The following is an 8401-nucleotide window of genomic DNA, read 5'->3' on the forward strand; positions in this document are numbered from 1 at the left end:
TCATTTTACTCCACTTTGGCAACCGGGATACTTTGATAAATAACCCCCTTTGTTGCACATTAATTAAATATAACATATCTGATTACATTTTTTTTTTCAAATGTCCAATCTGCATTGATTTCATAGTTCATTTTCATTTATACAGTACACATGCATGTGGATACACAAATTTATACCCCAAAATGCTTTGATTTCTGTGACTTTTGAAGTTTACAGAATAACATACAAAATGACCTCATGGTGGTAAACAAGTTAGGCTTCTGTGTAATGTATTCAGGCAATACTAACATTCTGAAAGCTTAATGGCAATATACTTTTAATTTTAATAGGATACTGATATTATCTTGTTGACAGCTACACTTTAAAAGCCGTGGATATTGATACTCAGAATGAGATAACCTTTTCCTTAAAATAAACTTATTACTTCCACCACTTAGGTTTTATTTTAATAATGGATGAATACATAGATACATCCCAAACAGAAATGGGCAAATGGAAAGTACACCAAGGATGTGTGTTGTGTTTGCCATTATGGAAAGAAGAAATTCAATATGAGGGGGTAATCTACAAGGTTCTAAAAAATGCAATAAGGTCTTGATATATGGTATTGTATGTTGGCAAACATTAAAAAACGTGGCAAAAATCACATATTTACTCATAAGAATATTTTATACAGGGTGACTTCCAACCAGTGCACATACTTAATAGTTAAAGAAAAAAATGATTGGACACTGGAAATAAAAAAAACGATAGCGCGTTACAGAAAAAGTACACATTTTTGGGTCATAGCCTCATGAAGGGCAATTGTCTAAAATGTTGTACTATTCTGCCATAGTCCATATTTTATTGCTTTAGAGCAAGCACATAGTGCACCTAGAACTGATGTATGAACTTTAACAGTGAAATATCATTCTCAATTGCCCAGGTATTTATCCTTTTTGTTACACTTAAAGCAAAATGCCTTTAGCATCAGCAAGGCTATTCCCTGAGGAATCCAAAGATTCTGGAGAGCGGAGTTGGAGAATAAATCACATAATGCTATTCACAGATTGCTGGTAATTCACACTGTGTTGCGCACTGGCATTTGGAGTATACAGAATTTGGAAGTAAAAAAAATGAAGGTTGTTGCACACTTGAAAACCTTGAAGAAGAGACATTTGGAAAGTTTGGAAAGCTTTGTACGCTCCTCATTTCATGAAGAAAGAGTTTTACATGTTGGGCGAGTAAATTAAAAGGTATCCCAACCTACTATGGGCCTGCACTTCTCCAGATTCAATACGGCTTCTAGGGCTTTGAGCTCCACATTAAAGGATCTAGAAAAGGGTTTGGTTTGGGATTTCCTTTCAAGTAAAAAAGGAAATGATTCTGCGAGCAGTAGACAGAGGAAATGAGGAGCCCTAACAGCATTGAATTGGCTTCTTCCATTATGATCTTTACCACTACACCAACATGGAAACCATTCGTATCTAGCCTAGATAAAGTTACGCAATATAAAATAATGTATGACATGATGTGCATTGATTATAGATCAGCTTTATGCTCTTTCCAATAAGCAGTTCTTTCCACCATGTGTAAACTGGTTTCAGAATTCAGCTTCAGCACCAATACTATAGGAGCTGGCTTTACGTTTGTTGAGTAATAATGACTGTCCTTTGATGAAGATGAAATGTGTCCATGTTACTTTGTATTGTTCAGCATTGCATACATTATACACAAATATACAGTACTGTAGCTACTGCTGCAATAAACCCATTTTGTTGCCGGCTAAATGAATGTAACATATTGTGTATTGATTAGGTTTCTAACCATATTTTAGTGACAGGTGTACTATACATACACTATTACTGATAAAACTGCCATACTGAGAAAGTTGACAGTTATGGTCAGAGATACAGAGATGACTAAGCGAAGTATATCAAGAAAAATAACAAAATATAATACTGACACAATCATGGTTATGGATTACTTATGAATAATTTGCACTGTATTGCTTTTCAGCAGTGGAGAACTGGAGATGTATTCATTAGAGCAAAGTATTTAATCTGTACAACTACAATAAGTAACTGCATCTGCTACACCTGAAAAGTTCAATCACATGTAATAATAATGAGCAGAAACGTTTACTTTTTTCACGCCAGTTAATAATATTCTTTGTCATGCACAGAACCAGCTGTTACAGAAAATGAACATGCACGTTGAAAAGGAAAACCCCCTGCATCTCTTTACAAACTTGAGAATGGTGATCCTTTGTAACAGTCATACTCAGAAACCCATTGAGCTTACCATTTACTGTTGGCATTTAATTCTGTAAGAATTGGAGTTCAGGTTTTTCTCTATCGTTTTTCTCTTTTTACTTCGACAAACTTATGATGAAGATATAATTATGGTATTAGAGAACAAGGTATTCAAAATGGAGAAATACAATTTTCTTGAATGTTGCTTGCCTCTAACCAACAGAGAAATTTCAAAAGAACTCAGATGTGCTGGGTTGAGTTTTCATGAATAGGCTGCAAGTTAGTACCAAGCTGCTTCTGCATGTCTAGCCTTTTATTAAATAGTTATCAAATGTATGTTTTTCAATTGTCATATTTCACAGAATAAAATGTCAGAAAACTCAAGATATTGTATTTTGAAAGGCACACTTCTCACAACAATTTTGAAGATTAGTCATCTGTCTTGTGTCAAAGTTATTTTATAAAGAAATGAGTGTACAATGTTAAATTCTTATATTCTTTTTGACACAGTAGAATAATATCCTTGATGCGTGTTGTTTGGAGCGGAATTCACAACACTTGTGAATTAATTAAATGGATCAGCAGATCCTAGGATGACCTATATTGTTCAGTATTTCATGTTTGCATATACAGTTGTGCTACAGTAGGTATTCATTCATTGCCTTAGCCCAAGAAAGTACTAAAGAGTAAAATGCTGAAAGCTCAACCAATGTAGCAAGTTTTTCATGATAAATGGCAAAGTAACAGGTCATTTGCCCTAGAAAGAAAATAAATTAATAATGTTTCACTTCTGACAGTAAAAGGGATGCCCACAGTACTTGCAATGAAACATGTATTCTGTTTGCATTGTGCTTCTAGGTGGTTTCACTGCAGTTTTTAAACTTCTTCAAATCTTTCTTCTGGTCTTTTGGTAAAGTTAGATGTTGAACTGGTGACTAGAGGCAGAGCTTTAACGAGGATGGGTCATTAGGTCTAAATGTCTCAAAAGATGTTTTCCTTGTGCGGCCAAGCTATGCCTTGTACATTTGCTGACTTCTTACGTTAGAAAGGGTTTATTTATTTTTTGTTAAATATGATAATATTTACCATTATAAAAATCAAGTTCTAAGTACAGCCTTCAATACAAATGTTTAAATCACCATGTATGTCACCATGTTCTATTTGTTCCATTAAAGTCATCGTAACATTCACATGTCATTATATCCAGTACCATTCTGACCATTAACCAGTTGTATGTCTCCCTGTATTGTTAGTGTCCATGAAACAGACTGTATTCCAATTTTATATTGACTTTGCTTTGGAAACGTCTCAATAATTAAAAAGTACAACAGCCACACGGCATGTGTATTTACTCTTTTAAATATAATATATAAAGTTAAATTCGTTGTTATTTCTTGCATATCTTTCACTGGCCTTCAGCTTCCATAAGACATACCGTGTGTATATTACACCACAATGACATGTTCTGTTCTGGTTTCACATATTACTGTTCATACAAGATGTCATGTGTATACGTAGCAAATAGCAATGATCTGCCCCGTTAGTTATTTGGACTGCCATATTAGAAATACGTGAGCAAAAGGGAAGCCCAGCATTGGAATTTTTAAATAATATTACATATAACCTGAAAAGGTGGAATTATATAAATGGATACCTTAAGTGTAAGCACCCATTTTTAGTACTGTATGTTGAATCAGAAATATTGCTTAAATATCCTTAGAATTTTAAAAACCATATTTTTCTCGTAGGAAATGGAATAATAGTTTGATTATCTACCCTAACCATACTCGCACTATGTATACTACCTGTCTTAATAAAGCAGCATCAGTTCAAAGCTGGGCTCAGGTAGCTGAAGAGTTAAAAAAAAAAACATCTCTCATACATGAAATCCCCTTTCATTTTCCCCATTCCATTTGAATACGCAGTGATCTGTGACCCTAAATAATGAAATTTCTACTTTTAGCTAAACTCTTCTAACATCTCATACTGTTAGTCAGTGTCCAAGCAGTGTATTTTGACTGTAGATGAAAGCAGCGATTTCAGTGAGAATAGTGAGGCTTTAGCCTGTAACTCTTACTACATGCTATTCGTTGAAACAAAACAAAAAATGTAATTTTGCAGAATAGAGTGTAAGTAAATGCCAAACTAAAATAATTAGTGAATGGCGCAATACACCAATAATATTATTATAAGAATCTCTGCATCCCGGACATATAATAAATAGATATAATTTATGGCGTAAACAAGTAATGCTTTGGAAACCTGTTGGAACAAAGCAGTTTTGCAACCGAACATGCAAACATCTGACCATTCCTATGGATATTGCTTTTGTTTCATTTACTTTAGTTGAGAAAGTCTTTTCAAATCGATTGCACTTGAGATATCCCCCCCCCCCTCTAATAAATCAGATCCTAAAATATTGTAATGTGGACCAGGTTTACATTGTGATGCAGCGCGCTGATATTTAAGTTTAACCCTTTCAATGCCACATGTGCCTTCAGGTGTGTTGTATGGAAGGAGCTTGGTGAATACTGCACACTTGCAGAATAACTGCTAAGGAATGTCTGATATAAAATGCCAAGCATACTGTCAGACGAGGGGCTTCTATTCTGCTGTCTGTACCATTATCTGAGCAGAATAAGTGCCTGCTATTTATTCTGTCCTCCTTCTACAGACTGATGCCAGGGTGCTCAAAGAAACAGTGAAACAGTCATGTCTAGCCACCACTTAATTTTTGTAATTATGCAACTCACTGCCAAGGGATAACAGGAGTGAGTTTCACATGGGTACATTTCCTATTTAGTCAACAAGAAAAACAACTTCTGTGAAAGAATACCTCTCACCTATGGTAAGACCTGACGGCTAGCTGCAGAATTGCTGCAATCAGAGCTCATCAGAACATATAATCTAAATCTTCTAGTTCCTCTCTCCCAGTGGCATGCAGTAGGCATAAATCTTACAGGTCTCTCATAGCAATTGTCGCCCCCAAATGCACCCCTCTATCTCGCCTCGTTGATGCACTTCTCCCTCCAGCAATTTACATATCAGTATTATGAGTGATATTTATTCTCAGCACGAAACCTGCAATCCATTTCAGTGTATGAATGTAGCCTTACATCTGCTATAAAAAAAAACACCACAAGCAAGTGATTTCTTTCCCTAAATAAGAAATTAATAGAGCAAAGTTTCCCATCTCCACCAGCCCCCCCAAGCTCCATCTGATACCCTTCAAATAGATGAGAAATCACTTGGTAGCAGAGAATGATCTGTTCATCATCACTTACTGCAGAGAGAAGGAATAATCCAGGCTGTGTAAAAGCCCAGCCATTAATCAAGAAAAGGACACCCCCCCCCTGCGAGGGGGGACAATGTGAGACCCCACAAAGTAGCCCCCAATACTTAGAAAGCCCGTACAACAGAATGATAAACACTTACTGTGTCAGTGATCAGCCCACGTCTTCATCCCTAGCCCTCAGCTAAAGATGAATTAAAAGGATTTACTTCACAGAGATGATGCTCCCAAGAATCCCTGGTGAATGAGCATCCTTCACTCACTGTGTGTTTGGTGCCTTTTCATGCTGATGGAGAAGCTGTTAGAGACTGACACTCTCAGCTCTCGCTCAGCTCTTTCTCTCTCTCTTTCTCTCTCTCTCTCTCTCTCAGATCTCTCTCTCTCTCTCTCAGATCTCTCTCTCTCTCTCTATCCCAGCCTTCTCTATCCTGCTGGTACAATGCAGTTCCCAGTTCCCTCCCTGTGCAGATCAGCAGTGCATCTCCAGAAAATCAGGGATATTCCCAATAAATCCTTGAATTTTGGCAGTGAGCTGCTCTAACGTGCCTAGCTGCTAAAGGAAAGCAGTGAAGTGATGTGTAAAAGTGATCTCAGAGCCTCCCCGACTATTCTTATTGGGCTGCTCTTGGAGGTTGGTCCACAGCTTGGAAATTCATGGATGCATTTTTTTTTGTAAGTGAAGCGTCCAACTTTTCTTTACATCTCTAATCCTCTGCCTTTCCTATTTACTTGTTTTTCATCTTTATCATGCAAGCTGATTTTCCTTCTATTGGAAGTTGTTTCCTTCTCTTTGCTGGTCTTTAATTTAACCAATATATTATTACACCAATTTCAACCCCAACTTGTAAGCAGTTGTATTTTATCATTAAATAAGATTTTGCTTAATTGAGCTAGCCTAGCAGACTTTTTTTTAACCCATCCTGTGTTTGAGCACTATTGAATTGCTACATTTTTCCATCCTTAAAATATATGATTAATTAATTGAGTGACCAGACAATGGCAGGATACCCTGTCTCCCCCCCCCCAGCATTCAAAGGGTTAATATTTTCCTCTTCTATGTGAAAAGTAAATTGATGGTACTTAATCTCGTGTGCATGTTCTTTACTTAACACCTCATGTATCATATGGATCTTTAACCCTTTGTTTTAAATGCCTCTCTAGCTCTGAAGGGGTAGGATGTTGTTACCTGCGTTCTGTAGGGACAATGACAGAGTGAAGACAGCCTGCATGACAGTGCAATGTATCACTGTGTTTCACTTCATGATAAATAATGACTGTATCAGAATCAACAGACAAAAACAGTGGTATTGCTGCTCTTGTGTAGAGTTGCATCCACCTTGGGAACCTTCCCCTACAATGCATTGGCTTCCAATGCTATTAAACAACGTTGACAATTATTCTGTAGACAAGGGGTGCTCAACGCCACTGAAGCTGGGATATCCTAAAAACCCAACGTGTTTTGGGGCTTGAGGATTGGAGTTGAGAACCCTTGTACAGAATGAGAAAATGGGGACTAAAGGGTATTCATCTAACAATACTGTACATACACAAGCTGTTGTATACAGGATCATGTGGGTATGGATGTGGTGACATAATAATACATCAGAATAATGTTCTGAGGTCACGAACACCAAGTCGTTTTTGTTATACTGGTGTGACTAAAAAGATTCAACTTTTTATATGTTTTATTCTCTCATGTTTAACAACAGACACGTGGGAAATGTACTGCAAAGGTCTAAAACATGATAGTGGTGACAGTAGTGAAATGGTACTTAAATGACAGCCTGTACCAACTGGTGGTGCCAGTGAAGTTCCACAGTGTTTCCACTAGGGGGAGCCCCGGGTTACACACTCACCTGAGTGATTGCACATACAACGCCATCTCTCTGTATAAAGAAGTATACAGGTGGACCATATCTCACAATATTGCCAGAGAGAAGGTGGGAAGAAACATTACAGATTAAAGGAACATGACAAATCAGATGCATATACAAAAATATTTATTATCCTGTGCAGTTATGACATTTTCCCAACTCAGGATGAATTACCATCAAAAATCACATTTCTTTTTCACAGGAACAATACTGGTAACATGAGAGAAACTGAACTTGCTCCTAATAAAATGTAACTATTGATATGAACAGACATTTACAGGGAAAACAAAAACGACAGTAGTTCCAGATGTGACAGTAAAAGAATCAGAGCCTGGCTACTCAGAAAATAATACTTACTACCTGATCTTAAATTACATGATAAAATAAATATTGGACAAATACAGATAATTGCATCATTTGGCACCAAGGGAAGAGGGTATAAGGAAATGTGTGTTATTGTCAGACATTTAGTGCAAATGTAAGTATATAGATACTTCAGGTAGTAATATGAATATAACTAGCAGCATTGTATTATTATTATAAAGTATTCTTCTCCTTACAGATACAGTAATATAGTTTGTATGGCTATTTATATAAAGCCATCATGTTCATTTAAACCTCATGCCTGTTGGTTCTAATAGCTTTTTCTCTGTTGGTGTATTGGTCGGATAATTAGACATTAGGACGGGATGTGGTAATCGTAATCTATGAAAATAGTTGGGAATCCATTACAATCACAAGCTTTAGACATTGGTGGAGTGTAGTTATACTCTGTATTCCATATACTGCAGCATGTTATGTTTCTGTGGTGACTCAGATATGCAATGTTAATTTATGTTACAGAAACATTAAACTTATGGCAAGAGCTATACAGAAAATGGTAAAAAAAAAAATATACTAATGGCCTAATTTAACTCTGCATAATGGTGTCTAAAATAAAATCATTGAGATTTTCTCCGCAGGAGGCCTATGATTTCATTTAACAGGGAGACTGAAGGACA

General features: G+C 36.5%; 1 protein-coding gene across 2 annotated transcripts in view; it reads right to left on the reverse strand.

Annotated features, from left to right (window-relative positions):
- CDH8 (cadherin 8) overlaps positions 1-6092 on the reverse strand; it is a 215243-nt gene extending 209151 nt beyond the window's left edge. Inside the window, exon 1 of one of the 2 annotated variants that reach the window (XM_075576755.1) lies at positions 5670-6092. The gene's annotated coding sequence lies outside the window, so the exon portion shown is untranslated. Of the gene's footprint in view, positions 1-5482; positions 5640-5669 lie in introns of those variants that run through there. The other variant, XM_075576756.1, reaches the window with a different exon arrangement.
- Between the last annotated feature and the right edge of the window lie 2309 nt (positions 6093-8401).

Source organism: Ascaphus truei, chromosome 19 (genome assembly GCF_040206685.1).
Source record: "Ascaphus truei isolate aAscTru1 chromosome 19, aAscTru1.hap1, whole genome shotgun sequence".
NCBI lineage: Eukaryota > Metazoa > Chordata > Amphibia > Anura > Ascaphidae > Ascaphus > Ascaphus truei.